The 18,846-nt window shown below is 39.1% G+C and overlaps 1 protein-coding gene across 5 annotated transcripts in view; it reads left to right on the top strand.

Annotated features, from left to right (window-relative positions):
• The window catches only part of APC (APC regulator of WNT signaling pathway), a 97,363-nt gene that overhangs the window by 5,874 nt on the left and 72,643 nt on the right, over nt 1-18,846 (top strand). Inside the window, exon 1 of one of the 5 annotated variants that reach the window (XM_032984082.2) lies at nt 15,033-15,083. The exons of the other annotated variants lie outside the window; for them this stretch is intronic. The gene's annotated coding sequence lies outside the window, so the exon portion shown is untranslated. Of the gene's footprint in view, nt 1-15,032; nt 15,084-18,846 lie in introns of those variants that run through there. 5 annotated transcript variants of the gene reach the window in all.

Here is an 18,846-nt window from a genome sequence, read left to right as displayed (position 1 = left end):
AGTTTGATGTGAGTAGTGTTGCTTTTCATGCTAGTTGTGCTTGGATTTGGAGGAATATATAAGAAGGCACTGGTGGTAGAAGACTAGTTATATGTTGCAATTAAAAGAAACAAAGGAGTGTGGTGCATAGCAAGTTAAAATTGAGGTGAGTATATAGCATACCTGTATTTCAGTACTTTTGGGGGAAGGAACAGGCGGAGGATTAGTTATTCCTTAGAGCATAGACTGGAAGATCAAATTTACACAGTCCGTTGAGAAGCAGTAGTATATGCTGTTATAAGAGGACTACATACTAAAATGGCTCTTGCTGCATGTATGTGTGTTCTTTGTTAAGGAATAGGATGATCTTTTTTCATAGATTGTATGTACTATCTTTTATGTACAAACTATTTATATGCTAAGCATACATTCTAGGAAGTACTGCTGTTTAGTTAAGATTAACATTCCTTTCTCTACATATGTTTGATTGCACATGAAGGATGTAAAGAGAAATAAATTTACCAAATTGATACATGCTTAGTAGCACTGGAATTTTGTAGTTTGGAGGTTAGACTCTCTGTTCCTAATTTTTCTAGAAGTGTTATTTCAGACATGGTAACAGTACTGTCCTGGAATATAGTAACTCTCAGAATTAAGCTTTTAAAGAGGCTGTGGTATAAAAATTAGAGCAGACATGTTCGTGTTCTGCAGGAAGCAATCATGTTATTTGTAATCCAAATAGATGCTTTAATGATCAGGGCTCCTTCTAATAGTGTGATATAACAACAGCTTTTATTTTTATGTGAATGATAATAGAAACATTGTAACATTCAATTGTCACTGACTTGGTTTGTGCTACTCAGATTAAATGCCTTTTTTCTGTGGTTACTTGTTTTCAAAACACCATCCAATAACTGGATTTGAAATCCAATTGAAAATTGGATTTGAAAATATTTTTCCTTGCTGCAGGGTCTTCTGCTGCTCATGTTGGTCATATTGGTCTTTACTATTCAGTAAAAATTAAATGCAGCTTAGTTAAACTCTGGAATTCTAGAAGCTTGTTCTTAAGACAAGCAATTTAGCATACCTTCATTTGTAAACTTTTTTGTGCAGTTAAATGCTGAATTCTAGCTCCCAAAGCTTTGAAACAGTCACAACTCTGCTTAATGCCTTGTAAAGGCCTAAGGAAGTGGGTGACCTTCACGCTGCTCTTGACTGTTTAGTAAAACATACCTTTTCTGTAGCTGATCTAGTGCGTGGTTTGAAATTTTAGTCTCAAGTTGCAACCTGCTCATTTTGGTGAAATGCTGGCCATTTTATCATTTTGCTATTCAGTAAAAGCTTCAAATAGATAGGTAGGCACTTAATTTTTGTGACAAAGAGAACTCAGCTTCCATTCAGAAAGTTATCAGTCCTGCTCTAGTCCTCTTCCAGTGCTCACAGTGCTTGCCCCAAGGAAGGACTGTCTCTCTTCCTCGTGTTTAGGAGTTCAAGTTGAAAGTTACAATTTATGATGTGCAAAGCATAGGTCATAAAGGGCTAAGTAGCCCTTTTCTGTAGTAGGAGGGATACAAGATCATGGTTGTTTTGAACCCAGAATTTATTTTCTTTGGGTTTAATTTTTTAAGGGCTTTGTTTGGTTTTGTTGGTGTTTTTTTCTTGGGTGGTGTTTTTTGGTTTTTTTTTTTTTTTTTTTTTTTTAAGAATTCAGGGAGAGGAGGAATCTAGGTATTTGAATTAGACATTCTACAAAGGAAACACTGCACGTGCCTTGCATAATGGGATTTCTGGAGTTAAATGCCTGCCTTGTTTTGCTGAGATTGTTAGCAACTTCTGTATTAGTCATTAAAGGATTGGATGTGGAATGAAATTGGGTAAAACTGTTAGCTGTCCGCAGGTGCTATACACCAGTATCTAGACTAACAACAAAAAAACCCATGCTGAATATGTTAGAATTTACTTTTTTACTTACTTTTGGCATCAAAAGCCTCCTTGTCAGCAGTTTTGGAATAAAAGCTTTGGTGCCAGTAACCTTGACACTATAATTGGCACTTATCACTGCTGAGAAGACAGTGTCAGCAGGCAATACTGAGATACGTGAGATTCTGAGGTTAGCAGAATTCAGCATATGACCATATTCCTTCCACATTGTTGCTTTTTAACACAAATATAAATTGATTTTTTTTACAGCACAGTGTCACAGAAATTTTGTTTACAAACTTCAGACACCAGGATTAAGCACAACTCTGAATACTTCCCAATTGCCTTAAATATTTGTTTCTTTAATATTTCTTGGTACCACTCTTCCTCTCTATTTCAACATAATGGCAATTGGGATTTTGTTCCCTGGTATTCAGATTATTCAACTACAAGCCTTTCATTCTATAGGACTCTAATTTTAGCCCAGTCTGGTGGAGTGGTGACTCAAACTTCTGTAAAATTTCTATTTCCACAAGAGCAGGGAAAAACCCCACAGTGTTCCTGCCACTTGCTCTAGCATTTTTATACGTTTTGTATTTCATTGTTATTTCAGGGGAGACTACAGATGTAAAGTAGGGGTACAGGCTGAAAAAGGGCATTAGCTACTGTGATTTTTCTTCTTTGGTTCCAAACACAGCTTATTTGTTTATATATGTTCATGATTTTTTAAAAAGTCTGTATGCTGAGAAATGCCAACATGGAATAATGGTGCTTAATTCATACATACAAGTTTCTAAGTGTGGTTCAGACTGAGCTCCAGAAAGGCTTAAGATGAGGACTCAGCTTGGAATCAATGAAGCAGTTTTCATTTGATCAGATTTTTTTTTTTTCACTTGGATGTCATTATAATTACATCCAGGCTACGAGGAAGCACAGAGTATGCATGAGTTCATACACGAGTGTGGTTATTATATTTTTATCTTAGAATATCCTTGCTAGTTTAATGTGCATATACTGTAAATCTATGTCCTTACATTCAGTTACTCAGTCCACTGTTGTGTTAATACATGCCACTGCACTCAAGTAGCCAGAATATTACGAGACTTCTTGTTAGTTAATGTAGGACTAATGGGATGTTTGAATTGGCATGGAATTAGGTCTCTGACAAAAGGTTTAGATGCCAGTCCAAGTGATGGCTTGATAATTAAATGTCTAAATGTCATTGTTAAGACCTTGAGAACTAGACTTGATTCATAAGCCTTTTCCCAAAAAATGTTTCAAGTGCTGGAAGCTGAAAAGAATCAAGTGAATGGAGAAAGAGAGCTTGTCTTCCTCTAAAACCAGTGGATTTGTGTATTGCTTTATTTGCATGAAAAAAGTAGTTGTCTGTACATGACTGTCTTTATACTGTTCCAAATCTCTCCCTGATTTTTACTTGTGAGCAAGATGTCCAGGTTTTTGGTTTTGTTTTTTGTTTTGGGTTGGTTTTGTTTTTTTGTTTTTTTTTTTTTTTTTTTAACAAGTGAAATAGTGTCTTGAATGATGTAAAAGTACTGAAGAGTGAGTCCATGTGACACTAGCATGCATGCAGCAAGGAAGATCTGAAACTAGATGTAATGACAAAGCCTGTGTGTAATTCACTGTTTTATATTTTAGAAGTATCAAGTGTTCTAGAATGTTTTAACTTGTTCAGACAATAATAGGAAAATGTCTACCTTCGACATACTGGTATTACCTTGTCTAAGTTTTACATTTGCTCTCTGCCAATATATTAATTCTTGCATTTGAAGTCAACTGCTGAGAATATAGGTAGCATAGGAATGTACAAATTTGTTACTTGCTCAGTGTTTGAAAATGAAAATTTTCTGACTTGTGACTTAAGTGATGGAGTTCTTTACAAAGCCAAGTAATTATTTGTGTGGGCAGTTTGCCACTTGGTTTGATGTTTGAAGAGGAATTGTCTATGTTATTCAATTAATGTTCTTTTAAGTTTATCACACCATTTATAAATGTGGATGGGTAGTGCTTTTCATAATTTTTGCCTCTGTTCTGCATTTCCCAAGTTGTTATGTAATTATACTGCAGGAGTCTCTAGAAGCCCTGTAAGCATCAGAATTGCTTTGTGTTGGGCAAACCTCAACTCTGTAAAATGACACAATTCCTTTACTGAAGCAATTACACTGCTTATATCCTGCGGTATAGAACATTACTGGTTATTTGAGCTGGGGAATAAGGTTTTCATGAGGCTTACTACTAGCACATGCCAGCATTTACTCTTTGGGAAGGAAAAAGTAATAAACAGTAAATAAAAGAACACTGGAAAAGTATCAGCCAGGTGTAGAGTAGAAAGCCCTTGTTCTTGTAGCTCACTAGTTTTCAGTGAAGTCATGCTATGCAGCCTTTCATGGAAATTCTTGGACTTGATGGAATGTCCGTGCTGGATCACAGGACTGAAGCATAGGTGTACCCTTCTATGTGGTGGGTGCACATCTGGCCACACAAGGACAGTTCCAGTCAAGTCACTCATGCACATGAGTTTAGTCACATACATGTTTGATCACATGACAAATGAGTGCCATGATGTGGATGCTACGTGAAACTTTTAAGTCATAAGGCACGTCTGGTCACAAGATAAGGCAAAAAACTCAGGAAGAGCAGAAAAATAAAGAAGTGAAACTGAGAAACAACCCATTCATAATCTTAAATAAGAAGATTTTAATTGCTGCTAATTGTGTTTCTGGAGAAGGACTTTGGTTTTCTGTTGATGTGACAGGAGGGATTTTGCAAATGACTTGAACTCTTCTGTTGTTTCTTCCTTGTCAGAACAAGTATTACCTACTGTGAAGATTTCTGTCTTTCTCTTGCCACCTGGGATAATCAGCTTGCAAAATTAACCCCTTCAGTGTTGTGGAAAATGCTTAAAATTCTTGGTATCTCAGTATACCTTGACTTGCAGGCACTAAGTTTGCCTGCAAGACTACTTTATTTGAAATTTTTGTTTGTGTAGAAGTAATGTCTTATGTTTGCAGACTTTACTCAGGATCACTTAGTGCTGGGCAAACATTAAACTTGAATGGTTTGAGTTTTAACATTAAAACAGTACAAATTATTTCTATAAAGGGATTCGGTATTTGATTAAGAATATAAACAGTTATAAAAGAGTAATGAATCAATAATTAGGAGGAATAATGGATCATGATGAGGAGGAAGTTCTGTGTCAAATATGACTTTCCCTAAATCTCATCTAGTTAGGGCTGGTATTCTGGCTGACTTGCCCTGGGGATCTTTGAAAAGACATTTTTTCATTTAAGATTGAAGTATAGGGGTTATGTGTTAGGAGGGGGAAAAAAAAAAGTCTTCTTGTAGTACACTTAGTGATGGAGAACTCTTCTAAATATGGTTGTGGTTATTTAAAATTTTCCCTTCCCATGTCCGTAGGGATTGGAATCTGAGATGCAGAATGTATCTGTAATCAGTAAGATGTTTTTCCTCTCAGTGATAGTTTTTTAAATTGTACCTCTAGCTCAGACTGTTTCAAGAGAGTTGAAATGTTATACACTTTAATTACACAATTGTATCATACAGTTCTAAGATTTAATGCATGCAATTTAGGTATTTTGATTATCTAAGCTGAATAGCCGGTGGGCCCTGGATCCAAGCTGGGGAAGGGAAGCTGGGACTCAAATATGCACTCTGTCTAGATCAGGGAATTTCTGGCTTCTCAGTTTTTGACAAAGTGCAGTTAAGTGCATTTTTTCTGCTCTGTTGCTCTGCTGATGCTTTATTTGTTCTGGGCATGTCTATCAGCCCTTCTTCAATTGCTTTTTCCCAATACTTTCCTGAAGTAACTTGAGTAGTGGTAAGATCTTAGTAGTATCTATCTCAGATGCAGGTTTTGTTATGTTGAAGTTGCATGTTGATTTCCAGGATGAAGAATGGCCCAAAGAATGCTCAGTATTATGTGACTTATAAAAGTGTGGATCATAGACCACTGTTGCTACATGTGTAGAGCTTTGTACTGGAAGCAGCTTGCCTAGAAATACAATGAGTATTTGAATTTTGCATTCCTTTTCTACTGAGCGGATAGATCAATTTCAAAAAAGTATTCATACTGCTTCAATACTGGACAGGGCAGCTTATACTTGAATTTTTGTTCTTTACTGGCTCTTCAGTAAGCTGAACCTTCACTGTTAGAAGAAAATGTCATAAGATATTATACACTCCTCGGATTTTTATAAAAACAATTCCCACCCTGGTGGAAACAAGTCTTATTTCAACCTCACGAGTGTTACAGAAATTAAGATTTGAAGATGTCACTTATTCAAAACCCTAAAAGAAAACCCATAACTCCTAGAACCCACCCCACCAAAACCATCAAACCTCATATTTTGAAATGAGACTGTGGATTTTTAATTTGCAGTAAACCCACTAATCTGTGTGCCAAAAGAGGAGGGGAAAAAAATTTCTAGTATGCCACCAATGCCTAGAGGCTTGTGTAACAGCAGATTCCCTAAGGGAGTGAGACCCAAATCATCCAAGAAAGAATTTTTATATGAATAAATAAGCTGAAGAGAGCATGAACATTTCCAAAACAAAAGTTAACCCAAAAATGTGACATGAATTATAATTCTTGATTAATATGGCTGTGAGCAGGAAAACTGCATGCTGGCCAGGTGTCTGTGGGGTTCGTGCTACCTGGGAGCACAAGTCTGTTCTGCAGGAGTGCTGCCTCCCAGTACAGATCATCTCTGCATATACAGAAATCAATTGATGGTGAAGTTCTGCATTGGTTCTGAGAAAAGAGCTGGAGGACTTTCTTTCCTAACCTTAACAAGCAATCAGCTAAATCTCAGTAGTGTGAGACTTGATTATACTTGTTGTAGCACATTATGAGTATATTCACATTGTGAGGAATTAAATTCTTGCAGGATTAAATGAATTGTGAACTTCCATGCATTTTAATCCTAGAATGGATCCCAGGACTGTTCAGTATGACCCTTATATTAGAAGCTGCAGAACACCAAAAATCGGTATTTCTTAAAGTAATATCTTGCCTCACCTTGTGGGCTCAGTTTCTACTGAGCTTTTGTGATTTTTATTAACCACACCAGTGCTAGGAAATTCAGTTCCAGTTTGTCCGATTCCCAGCTGATGGATCTCTTAACTTGTGACAAATTTGGAAGTATTTTCAATATACAGTAATAAAAAACTGCGTACTTTTTACTGAACCAGCTAAGTTACTCCTTAAACCATACAGCATAAATCTTCCTTAACAAACTGAGCTGTTTTTTGTAGTCCTTCTTTGAAGTCCTTAGTAATTACTGTTATGTACTGAAATGTGAATTTTTAAAATATTTTTAAGGAAGATATATATATATATCCTCAGATTCTTTGTCAGCATTTATCTTGTAAAGGACAGTTTTTCTAGTTATAATGCAATTCTAGTTAAGTGCCTCTGAGGCTCAGGCCTTATTTAAGTGTTTAAAAGATTATAATTAGGGTGAGAGAAATCACAGCCACGACTTAGCAAGATCTTTGTGTTTTTAGACCTTATCACAGACTTTCTTGATGCAGTGGGCTTTAAGAAACTTGCCTATAGCTGGAACTTTCTTCTTCTTAGTAGACTTGGAGAATGGTGATGGTTAACATACCTTTTTTTGTAAAAGGTCTTTGCTTACAGGACTTCACAAAAAAATTGACCTTCCCTTCTTTTCAATATCCCAGGGAAAAGACATGTTGATGACCTTTAGTTAAATAGATTTTTAACTGATTTATTATTACTAAAATGTCAGAATGCTTGCAAGAAATCAACTTTTGTATTAAGAACATCTGGTTCAAACCAAACAAAGGGAAGACTGAAAAGAAGATTGTGAAGAAAAAAAGTAAATACTCCACTGAAGTGACAGAGCATCCATTTGTCGGAGTGGTGTGGAGTTCTGGGATGTTCTGGGTTCACTATAAACCTTATATAACCATGTAGCATCTGTTTTTTTTTAGCAGTGACCTCTGTCAACCATGGTGTAACAAGGAACTGAATCTGATCATCCATTTTCATGTGCAATTATCCATTTGTCATGTACAGATGTGAATACTGCAAATTCTTATGGTTGATGCTAAATATTAAGAAGCAGCAAAATAGGGCTTTAGCTTGTAACTCAGGTCACTAAGTATTCTGGGTACATGCTCAGTTTCTTCTACTGGATTTGAAGTTTAGTCAGTCTCGGAGCAGCTGGTGGATGGGCAGCCCTGGGTAAAAAGGTGACCCAAGAGCTGTGCAACAGCTAAGGACAGAGTGTTCTAAGACAAACTGCTATGATTACAAAAGATAGCTCTAATGGAGATCAGACAGATGCAGAGCCTGATTGGTACTCTCCAAGAAACATTGGGAAATATCAAATTCCTGATCTTTCTCTAAACATTTAGTATTTTTCTACTCTGTAGCCGAGATAGGGAAGAAGGGAGAAATCTGTATTAATGAACAAAGTCCTCTAGGAAAAACTTTTTGTTTGGAAAGAATTTCCCAGAAAATCCCTGAGGTAAGATGGACAAGGGCTTTTATGTGGGAGATATTCAGCACTGCGGATGTTCAGCCTTCAATACCGTTAACAGATTACAGAAATGGAGTTAAAGATGGTTTAGAAGGTGCAATTACAGATTTCCAAAAGTGCTGAATAAGCCTTCAGTTTGCCAGAGGTTTGGAATGAGTGAGTAGGCACATGCATGAATCAGTGGAATAAACTAAACTACACTTGAAAGTCAACTCTTTAGTTCATCTGGTCAACTGGTGAACTCACTTTCTGCACACTGCAGACAAATGATAAGTTTTGTAGCTTACATCTTTAAAATCAGCTTTCCAAATTTCTGTAAAAGCCTACCCCCTTTAGTGGATTGAATGAACATCATCCATTTCTATTTTCTGTCTTTTTGGCTTTTTTATCTTCCTTTTTACATTGTTGCAAGGAACTTTTTTGGATAGGATTGTTTTTCCATTTAAAAAAAGACATCTGTGAAAATTAGTGAACAATGTTAATACTGGGTAAGATGAAGATACCTGCAATTAGTTGGGGAAAGCAAGAGCTGTTGTAGGTGTGTATTGAATGTCTCTGTCTTTCATCTGAGATACTACACAACATTGCTCTGACTTGGTACCTCTGGATGTCCTGCAGGTGAGGCCCAGATTAAGTAACAGCTCAGTTTGTTGACACCTGAGCAGGAATATTTCTGATAAAGGCTTGTATTCTAAATTACAAACTTCATTAGAAGTGAGCGCTAGTAACTGTCATGCTTTGGCATAGTATTAAGATGAGGTGGAAAAGAAAGGTAAATAAAAGGAAGGATGAATATACAGTGTGCAGCGGGATATAAGGGAAAGAAAACACACAGCATGGCTGAAGTAAGAGGTGGTAATTACAGTAAACACAGATACAGTAAACTACGTAGCAAGCCTGAAAGCTGCAGAAGAGGAAACAAAGCAATACAATACCAGGATACTGTTATGCTCTCAATTAGAGGATGAGGAACCATAAGTAATGGGACACAAAGTTGTGTCAGGTGGGCTTTATTACATAGCAGTGAGAGAAGAATGGGTAAATGAATTGTGGAGTTTGCTATGCAAATTCTTTTTGTTATTGTTGTACTGTTTTCAGAACATATGTAATTACTATTACAGATTGGTCCATGGTTCCATAGTATATCTAACAGATGTGAGGAAGGAAGCAGTCCTTCTCTTTGAGTCTTCATTTCTTTAAGTTGTAGCAAGAAACCTGCATCCAGATGGAAAAACTTATGGAGAGGGAAGAAAGAATGAGTGGGAGATGCCCCAGAGAGCACAGTACTTCTGGACAAAACTAAGGAATTGGCAGAAAATGAGAGTGTGTGTTGGATAGTAAAGGATTTCAAGAGCAGGTGATAGATTTCTGTACCTCTTGACTTACGAAGTAATTAAACAGCATGCATTTTTCTGCTATTCTCATTTGTTACATGACTTTCCAGTAGTTAACTGACTGTTAAGAAAGATCTTTTCATTGCATGTGGAAAAATCTCAAGTTCAGAAATATGTAGCGCAGCCTTCTGGAGGAAAAAAAAAAAAGTGGAATTTTGGTATATTAGTGTAATAGAAAATCTTAAAACAACTTGATTTCTGATTCTGTAGTCTCAGTATGGAAATTTTCTGTATATTTTTGTAGAACTATTGTCAGAAGAGTTGACTGTGTGTTGTGGATGATGCATTAGGAACAGTGACAGAGTTCTCTATTCTTTCTGCATCTGTATGAGAAATGTGGTCCTTTAGTTTCTTGATCCTCAGGAAACCTCTTTTTCTGATGATCTCTCTAATGCTCATAGTTGGAGGTCATCTGGGTAAATAATATGCAACAGTTCTGAGAGAATCTTGATGGGCCAAGTAGGAATACAGTTTTTCATGGTCAAAACACTGATAGTAATTCTGATGGGAGCAGGTTATAAGTATTACTAATGTGTGTATATACAAACTATCACTGATCCTAGTCACATGGTAAGGACAAGTCTCAGAGGAAACAATACACTGTCTGTGTGTGGTAGTGAGAGAGGTGAAAGTAACTTCACAACTTCCAAATAAATGAGAAGCAGAGCATGTTCAGCTTCACTGATTTTTAAAATAAAGTTGAAAGGCAGGATACAATCTTTGGTTATAGCAGCTGCTAAAATACCAAGTCCTGTGTTAAGATGAAATTGCATCTATGTAAAATGTAAAATATTTGGAATTTATTTTGTTATTAAAATCTGTTTATAACACCTTTCTAAAATGTGCAGCCTGATATGAATACAATTTTTACACATTGATTTACAAGTGAAGTTCAGAAGTCAAGATCTCTTAAGTTGGCAATGCTACATTTCACATTTGTGAGTAATTCCAACCATAGAGCCTGGCAACAGAGAGAGAATGTAACTCATTATCCAACCCACTCCCTGCCCAGAGTCTCTGAGCGAGGTAGCACTGTGCATGTACAATGACTAATAATGAAATCTCAATCACTTTAAATATATTAAATAGTGAAAAGCTGCTAGGGAAAAGGGTAGTGCTGAAGCAGGTGAGGTTGTGAAGGCAGAGAACTGTCCCATTTTTGAGCTAGTTATCTATGAATAGAAAACCTCATGCATCTTGTGTTGTAATAGTCTTGATTTTATGAAGTGCAGATATTTTGGGGAATGTCCTTTACATTTTAAAAAATACGGATCTTAATTGGCTCAGAGCTTCTATTTAGCACTGTTTAGTAATGAGGGGAAACAGGGTTATTAGAATTGTATTTGGTCTCAGACTGGAGTTTTATAAAAGCAGTAAGAAGTTGGAACATAATTGGTGCATGGATTACATCAAATATTTGATGAAAAAATTGCCAGTTGCTTTCCTGAAGCCAAATTCCCATTTGGCTGTTTGAGAATGCTGTGCTGGGTAGACTGCAGGGATCTTGTCCGAAATAATAAGGAGCAGTTTTGTTTTGAATACTGAATCTGATAATCTGATCTACTTTTCAATACCAAAATTTTGTGTCCCTGAGTTTTGGTAGCTTAGATGCAGAGACTTCGTTCTTGTAATAGATTTTAGAGGAGGTTGTTTTTTGTTTTGTTTTGTTTTTTTTTTTTTTTAAAGTAATATGGAGCAGGTATTGCTAGATCCGTCTTGGTAATGGTATCTTTCAAAGTATGAAAAGCTGTCTTTTTCCTTCTGCCAGATAGAAGATAACTAACCAAAAATAAGCAAGGCTTTCCTCTGTACAATTCCATTTCTGTTTTATTTTTTCCTGAGAGCCTGACCTTTTTTATTCAAATACTGATTCATTGTTATCAGTTCTATTAGCAGAATCTAGTACTGTGCACAGAAAGCAGTTCTGAAGGAAAACAAGAGTGTGTGTCACAATACCATTCACCTGTTAGGCTGTGTATCAATGCTTTAACACTACTGGAAGATACAGTATAAGAAAGGTTATCTTATTACTAATAACATGCTGTTTATTAAACTGAATTTCATGTAATATTGGATTTTGCTTCAGAGGCAGGTGTGTGTGACACAGACACAAAATACAGCCAAGAATTTTTATGAAATCAGAATAGACATTACTATGAGGAAGGAGGGAATGCTTTCTGCCTCCCACTCAGCTGTCATCTTGGCAGAAAGTATTAGAGAATTTGTGCTGTTGCTTGTGCTCTGTTTGTTCTGCAAATAAATATGGGACTTCAGGCTATAGAGCAGTGAATCTAACACTGCTCATCAGCACTGAATTTACTCGCACAGCTTGTGACTACCAGGCTCAGAAAGGACTAACCAGTGCCAGGACTATCAAGAATCTTTTCACAGAGCAAGCATTGCTGAGAACGCACTATAATGTATAAACGAATGGAATACATTATGTAGCCTTTGATATTACCATTTTGGATTCTAGAAAATTAGCTGTACTTCTCAGGCTTAGTTTTTCTCTTTAAAGTATTCAGTTTAGCATTAAAGCATATAGGATTTCAGTTTCTCTGTCACTTTCTTTGGCATCAGTTATCTGGTATTGTCTTTGCACACTTAAATCAGTGATTCCAGACTATGTTGCACTTGCAACTTCTGAACACGATTTAAAACCATCACTGGGTTAACCCAATGGGTATATAAGCCACAACTCATATTGCGACAACTTGCCAGCTGATAATGTAGGTGTTGAGCTATGTTTGTACTTACTTGAGTATACATTTATGCTAATACAGAGAGAGCTACACAGTAACAACTGGGAGCATTTTGGTTTGCTTTTCTGAGGGGAGGAACAGTGGCTTCTGTCAGTAAGATAGTAAGATGGCTTTAGATATATTGCCTAGCTAGGTTCTAAACTCCAAAGTTGTGAAGAGTAATGTGATAGTCTGTTACAGCTGAGTGAGTATGAACTCAGTTCTCTGTGAAATAAAACTGAGTGGATCAGAAACAAGAGGGATGTCAACTATTGCTGTAATTAATACAAGCTTTGTAGGAAAAAAAAAAAAACATATAGCCCAAAACATTTGCCCTTGAATACTGGCCCACTTAACTTCTGTTTAAAATAGTTTACCCTAACAGCTTAAGTGATAGGACCTCTGTAGCTAGCCATACTGATGAAGTCAGAGGATTTTGGTGACACTGGGCTGGAGGTAGCAGATGACATAATGTTATGCATCTCCTTAATCGTGAAGATGTTTGAAAGGTTGTCTGGTAAAGAACGTCTTTTCTGAGAGTGTGGTATTGCCTTCTATGACTGAAGAAAGGATCCATGAGAAAACAGCTGAAACTAAAGTAGTAGTATCTAAGTATCTGGTGCAATTGCTCACATGCATACTCAAGCCTGTAGTGCCTTCTAGTTTCATCTGGTCCAAACCACGAAGTAATGTGAGCCTGGTTTTATAAAAATCAAATAAATTATTATAGGAAGAATGAAATTTCCTTAGGCATGTAAGGATATATGTTTTTAATGAGCTATCTACCCTGATGTCCACTTGTATAAGCATGTAACTCCATCCTTGTGAAGTGCCATGGGCAGGGGCATTTATTTGCTCTAGCTGAGAAACAGTTGCACTTTTTCAGATGTCTACTATCACACACTATTCTGCTGAGATGGACTGCACTGCCCATAGATTTATTCTTGAATACTTCTTGCAGAGGATTAAAAAGACTTAATATTGTGCTGTTTCTATAAAGCTGCCTTTTATATTAGAGCTGTATTTTTTTAAAACAACATCCCCGTAGTACCTGTTATCAGTATAACCTTTTTTCTTAAAGAGAAAATGCAGGCTACAAACTCAAACAGCTGAAATATGGCTTAATTCCTGATGTCTCTTGTATTCAGTAGTGTGCTTCTGTTGGGTTTAGTTTTCACGGATATGTTGTTACATCCTTATCCTTGGAGAGAGATCAGTTCTGGGAAGGAAATAATAGTTTCATTAATTGTCTATTCATCGGTCTTTTTGGATTTTTTTTCCAACTCACCACTAAACTGCTAATCACTGTTCTAATTTGGTATAGCTTAAGTGTATATATACTTGATGTTACTAAACTACCAAGCAGTAGTGACAACTTTACATCTAAAAAGCACACAAAAGCAGTATTTTACTGAACCTCCAGTAAGTATGAGAGAACCTTAAAGGATATGCTTAGTTGCCTTCGTCATAAGCAGTGTCTCTCTGTATTTCTTTAAAAATTAGATTAACTGTATTAGCTTTAATTCTGGTACATGTAGAACCTCAGTTCATTTCTATACAAAACCAAAGTATTATCCTTAATATAAATGCAAAAGACTGTAGTCTTATGCGACATGTAGTCCTTGGGTACTTTTACAGAAAGGAGAATGAATGACAGCCATCACACCTGAAGTGATGCGGATGCCTACGAGCCAATTTCTGCAGAGGGCGTTAAGCCTCTGGCCGATGGCTATAGAGTACCGGTGCTGGAACATAGAGCTGGGAGTGCTACTGCACCGAGGAATATGTTCCTGCCCGCCTTCTCGGTGGCTTCGAACCTACACAACCGCGGGCACGTAAGCCCGGCAGCAGGGACAGAAACCATATTGTGTTTTACGTCACCCGTGCGCAGTAGCTGGTACCAGGTTTTGGAGGGCTCGGGCCTTCAGCGGCGTGCGCGGCCGCAGCGCTGTCCCGCGGGAGGACGGCGTCCTCGCACGGAGCTGCGTCGGGGCTCGCCTTGTCTCCCTCCCCTTGGCTGGCCGCTGCGGGCGGTGGTCAGGCGCTGTTCGAAGGCCCGTCTCCCTCCCTTTCTCTCCCCACTTCCCGGCCGGTGCTGGTGCCGATGGCCGCAGCGCCCGGCCTGGCCGCAGCGCCCGGCCTGGCCGCAGCGCCCGGCCTGGCCGCAGCGCCCGGCCTGGCCGCAGCGCCCGGCCTGGCCGCAGCGCCCGGCCTGGCCGCAGCGCCCGGCCTGGCCGCAGCGCCCGGCCTGGCCGCAGCGCCCGGCCTGGCCGCAGCGCCCGGCCTGGCCCGGGGCGGGGCGGAGGCGCAGCTGCTCCCCGCGGAGGGGGCGGGCGCTTTCCGCGGGGAGCGCCGCCCCATTGGCTGCGCCGCCGCGCCGGTCCGCACGTGACCGGCGGGGCAGTATTGGCCGCGGCGCTGGCGCAGCCGGTGGGCGCGGGCGGGGCCGGCCGGGCCGGGCGCTGGCGGCGGGATGGAGGCGCGGCGGCCGCGGCCATGGGGTGAGTGTGGCGGCGGCGGCGGCTCCCCGGGGCCGCCGCACCCGCGCAGCAGCGGCGGGCACGGCGGGGCGGCTCCCTGCGCCTGTGACAGGGAGGCGGCGGCGCCGCCGGGAAGGGAGAAGAAAGCGGCTTTTGTGGCTAAAAAAAAAAAAAAAAAACACCCAAAAAACCAAAACCCCACCGGACTGCGAGAAAGGGCTGTCGGCGCGGAGCGGGGGGAAAGCCCCACGCCCGGGGAGACGGGCGGGACCGAGCCGCAGCCCGCCCCTCCGCCGACGGGAGGCACAAAGCCGCCGCGGAGCCCTGGCGCGGCCGTGCGCCCCGCAGCGCGGGCTCCGGCGCTGGGAGGAGGAGGAGGAGGAGGAGGAGGAGGGGAGGCAGGCGTGCGGGCAACCCTTGCCCGGCGTGCGGAGGTGCCCTTCGGGGGGCGTCGAGGCGCTGCCCGCGGGTGGCACCATCCCGGCTTTGTTAGCGGCGGGGGCGGCGGTGGCTCCGCTGCCGCAGCGCGTCCCGGTCGCCGGGCAGGGCGAGCCGCGGGCGGGCGGCGGGGGGTCGGGCGAGGAGGGCTCGGGGGGGCGCGCTGCGCCTTCAGCGCGCCCTGGGATCCGCTGACTTCTTGCAAATTTATTTAACATCACAAAGAGATGCTTGGGTCCGCGACTTAACCTCACTGCTGTGGGAAATCTTAATAAATTATGTATGAAGCAGTGGGTCCTTTCTCTCCCTTTGTCAGATACGCAGCTTTTATTCTAGTAATTAGGTCATTGCCAGCAGAAGGCTCCTTTTGCAGAAAGGTGTAGTGATTTTTGGAAGGCACATATGCTGCCAAATTATTGCATCCTACTTGTTTGGGTCCAGATTTAAAATTCTTCCTGTTGACTTACACGGAAGACCCTGGTTATGAGCTGTAAGGAGCGTTTTTCATTTGATAGGATTTTCTTCAAGGGATCAGTGGAGCCCAGTTTTGACTTGATTTGGATAGTCACACACTGAGAGATGCCTTTTAAAGGCGTAACAAGAAACATTCAGCTCCTTGGTTTGCACAGAAGTCTTTTCAGTAAATTACTGTGCATGCATGAATAATACAGTATAGATCCATTTCCATTTTTAAATACTATTCTCCTCTGCTGTCCTGTTGAAGGTACTCCTTTAATGTTCTTTCTACTCTACTGTTTAGCAAATCTTTCTCTTCTAATACAGTTAATAGTCATAAATCTATTTTGTCAAAATTACAGTTCTTTGAAAATACAAGTAAACATATGTACTGAAAGTAGTTCCCTGGAACCAGACTCTTGTATTTTTAAGGAGACTTGAAGTAACTGGTAAAATATTTTTTTTTTCTCCTTCTCAGATCTGTTAAGTACAATGATGCACAAAAAACGTTTGATCAGTGTAACTAATTGAGTTTAAATTTCTACTTTATAGTAAACATCCCCTCCAAACATTTTCTGTACATACCATTATTTTTAGAATCATGGATTTCCTGTCTATCAGTAAGAGAGGCTTTGGATGATGCTGAATTTTAAAAAAATCAGTTGAGGACATACTATTTGGAGTAATTGGTTTCAAAAGGTAAATTGGTGATACTAGATGTTTCAGCTGTAACGTTTTGAATGTTCGTTACAGTCGCTTAAATATTAGAAGATACAGTAGACGCAGAGGTGCTTTCACCACTTTTTTCTGAACGGAAAGAGAGTGACAAAAGCACAGTAGTGATTATGATGATGATTATGGTGATGCTTCTTCCTGTACCTTTTTAAGTCTTAAAAAGAAACAGTATTGTTTTGTGTAACAAGTGGAGTTGTTCCGTTAAGAAACTGTAGTCGCACTCTTAAAAATGCCAGCTTGAATAAAAGACCACTTTTAAATATAATACTTTAAATTGTTTATGAGTGCAGCCTTTCCTAAACATCATCCCTCAGATGCTATCATGATACTTGCCAAAACATTTATACAAAATAATTGGTTATGATAAATGTTCTGATGTATGTTGTCACAGTACATTATTAATGTATCATCAGCATAGAATAATACCTCGTAAGTTGGAAATGCCTGTGACTAAAGTCGGTTCCTTTGGTCTCTAAATTCTTATGTTGGATTTCAGTATGCGTCTTAATTCAGTTGGTAAAATGTTGATGAAACATGATTAATTATATTTTCATCAACGTAATGAAATCCTATTTAAAATAGGATATACTGTTAATGGTATTCTGTGATAGTTAGTGTCAGTGAAGACCAGGTCTCCACTGGTGATTTTCCAAAATCATGCAGGACCTGTGTGAACAGATGCTGATACATTTCCTGCAAGACAGTGGTCTTCTCTTCCCTGTAAGTGCTGAAGGGAACCCTGAGGATGACCCTGATAGGTCACTCAATATGGGGAAATACATCATTATTTTAAAATAATAATTGTTCTTTTTTTCTTCTTTTTTTTTTTTTTTAATTAAAGCTGATTTATTTAATGTTAATGGTTTTGGGATTAATTTGTGATTTTAATTAAAACAGGACAATAAAAGCCTGTCTCAGACTTCATAATAGCTTAAACTTTCTGGAATTGAATCCTTAAAAGATTATGAGAAATATAAAAATAAACAGGAGCAAGTCATGCAGTGAGGGCATACACAATTAGCCATGAATAGCAGAGATGATCATCATGAAGAATGAGTGTTCAGGCTTGTGAATCATCTCTGGTCCAATATAAGTTATGATTCAAATGATGTCTGGACTGCTTTGTGTTCAATATAGTATTTAAATGCAAATCATGTTTCGTATTTTCACAGTTGTATTCTGAATGCAGCATGACTAACCAGCTAAGGAACTTCCCAACCCAGAATTATAAAGGAAGAAGTGGGGCTTTTTTCTTGGCAGTGTAATAAAAGCTGAACTTGACTGTTCATAGTCTGAAATGTATGGCTTCTTGATTTTACTCTTTTTTTTTTTTGTTAATAGGAATGTTTTTTTGATTGGTACCATTAGTAAAATTCTAAACACGGCCTCATTTATGTTTCTCACACACACACACTCTTAACCCCCACCATACTTGATCATTAATGAGTAGTGCAAGCCAGGAGTTAAGACCATCACCTTCTGTTTCCTTCTCCTCCTGGTCTTTTAAGGAATGTGGAGAACGTGGATCACTTATTTCATCAGCTAAGTTATGTTTTGGTTAGGAAGAACAGACGATGGTTCTGCTTATGGTTGGTGAGTACAGGCCAAGTGTTGAATTTAAGGAAGTATCCCAAAATAGAACAATGGATTGAAAGCTTTTGTCAAGTTATGAATTAATTTATGGAAAAACAAAAACAAAAAAAAACAAAACAAAGCAAAAAAAACCCACCCAAACAAACAAACAAAACCCAACCAACCAAACAAAAAAAATGACCAAACAAAAAACCCCCAGAAAACTCTTCACTCTACCCACCCAGTCAAAAGGATTTAGGAAGATCAGGTATAGTAACACTTCAGTGTTTTAGTCTTTTGTCCACATAAATAACCTTCATGTAGAAGTGGATAGAAAAACTTCAGAAAATCCTCCAGATGCAACTGAGGTTTAGAGAAAATTGTGTGGCCTCCTTTCAGACAGACTCACCCTTTCACACACTGTAGAAGGATAACTGATAATAGTAACAGCTGGCCCTTGTTTTTTCTACACAACTGAAAAACCCAGCAATTCAGAGGGTACCAAATCTAGAGGTTATAATTTGATACAATTTGTAGTCATTTTTTTTCAATGTCATCTTCTTCAGATTTATTAAAAGGAGTA

Source organism: Tyto alba, unplaced genomic scaffold (assembly GCF_018691265.1).
Source record: "Tyto alba isolate M040663 unplaced genomic scaffold, T.alba_DEE_v4.0 Super-Scaffold_13, whole genome shotgun sequence".
In the NCBI taxonomy this organism is placed as follows: Eukaryota; Metazoa; Chordata; class Aves; order Strigiformes; family Tytonidae; genus Tyto; species Tyto alba.
The sequence above is the reverse complement of the archived record's forward strand: the minus strand, read 5'-3'. Positions and strand labels throughout refer to the sequence as shown.